This window comes from Sarcophilus harrisii, chromosome 2 (genome assembly GCF_902635505.1).
Source record: "Sarcophilus harrisii chromosome 2, mSarHar1.11, whole genome shotgun sequence".
In the NCBI taxonomy this organism is placed as follows: Eukaryota; Metazoa; Chordata; class Mammalia; order Dasyuromorphia; family Dasyuridae; genus Sarcophilus; species Sarcophilus harrisii.
Genome location: NC_045427.1, coordinates 241,682,830 through 241,684,417, shown reverse-complemented (window position 1 = coordinate 241,684,417; position 1,588 = coordinate 241,682,830).

Here is a 1,588-nt window from a genome sequence, read left to right as displayed (position 1 = left end):
GAACCATGGGAATTTTCTGGGAGTTTCCATTCTTCGGCGCTTCCACAATAAAGAGGTTCATTCATCTTTCCCTTTCACTCCACCTCCCATATTCAGACACCATTCCCCAAAAAGATTTGATTGTTTCAATTTAAATGAGATAGAATACATCAATGAGGAATAGATATGTATAGAGAGAGGCATTTATTCAAACCAGGGTTCTTCTTGAGGAGGGACTAGAGAACAATGAGATTAATCCTTCTCTGGTTCCAATGCAAGGTTACACTTGACATCAAGGGCCAGACCTTGATGTGCTAGGTGAAGGGACTATTACTAATGAAGAAACAAAAATGAAAGTGGCTGGAATATCAATGGTGGAGTTGGATTCAGAAGTTGGAAAATATAAAACTTAGATAGTGAGGAGTGAAAACAAAGCAGAGGGAGAAATAACAAGAGCTGGTGCTACATATGCTTTTATCATCTCTCTCTGAATTTTGTGTTTGCTAATTCCCAAAATGTGTTCCTCCTACTGGTGTCCCAAGAGCACATTTTATCTGAATTCAGTTCAATTCGACAAACATTTATGGAGCATTAAAAAAATTATAAAAAGCATTATATAGTATTAGGATACAATTGCACCTATATCATCAGGGTGCAATAATAATAGTTGATATTTATCTAATGCTTTAAGATTTTCAAATGACTTTACAGATTAACTTGACCTTCACATCAGTCTTTTGAAGTAGATCTGTCTCTTTCTATGTCTCTGTTTTTATATCTTTCTTGCATATCTCTGTCTCCCTCTTTCTGTCTCTGTGAGTGCCTCTCTCATTTCTTCCATCTTTAATAGTCTGTAAGTTAAGTGATTTGGCAGTTAATTAACATATTTAATATGTTTGGTTTTCCTTCTTCTAGAGCTATACTTGTAAATGTTCAATAGTTAGCTCTCCTAAAAGTGTTCACATGATACATTTTCAATAGTATTTTTACTTTTTTCTAATTACATGTAAAGACAATTTTAAACATTCATTTAAAAAAAAATTTGAGTTCCAAATTTTTCCTTCTCCCTCTCTCCTTCCCCTCCTCACTTCTTAAACTTATAATACATATGCAATCATGTAAAACATATTTCCATATTAGTCACGCATAATACATTTTAAGGCTCTTTATTCATACTTTTAAATCTAGATAATCAACAAAAGAACAAATGTATCCCTAATTTGCAGCTTTTGCAGATTTCTAAGGTATCCTCATTCACAGTGAAAATTTAACATTTGGTTAATGTTAATACATTTCTGCCTTATTCCCTCCACTCCATTCAAAGTCTACTCAACCTCCAAGACTATCTAAAATCAAGTCTGCCTGTGAGCATTTTTCCCTGCCCAGTTCTAGCTACATGGGACTCTCCATCCCTGGCTTCCTAAGATATTTATTGACCAGTTCACCACTCATTCAGCTTGTGATATCTTATTGATTCACACTGTTCTCTGTTTTGTGTGTATCTTGATTCCCCAAACAGAATGTGAGTTCTTTGAGAATAAGGTGGTTCAATGGAAGAAGTCCTGGAACTTTACTTAGAGGAGCAGAGTTGTAAGTGGCTGCTTACTTG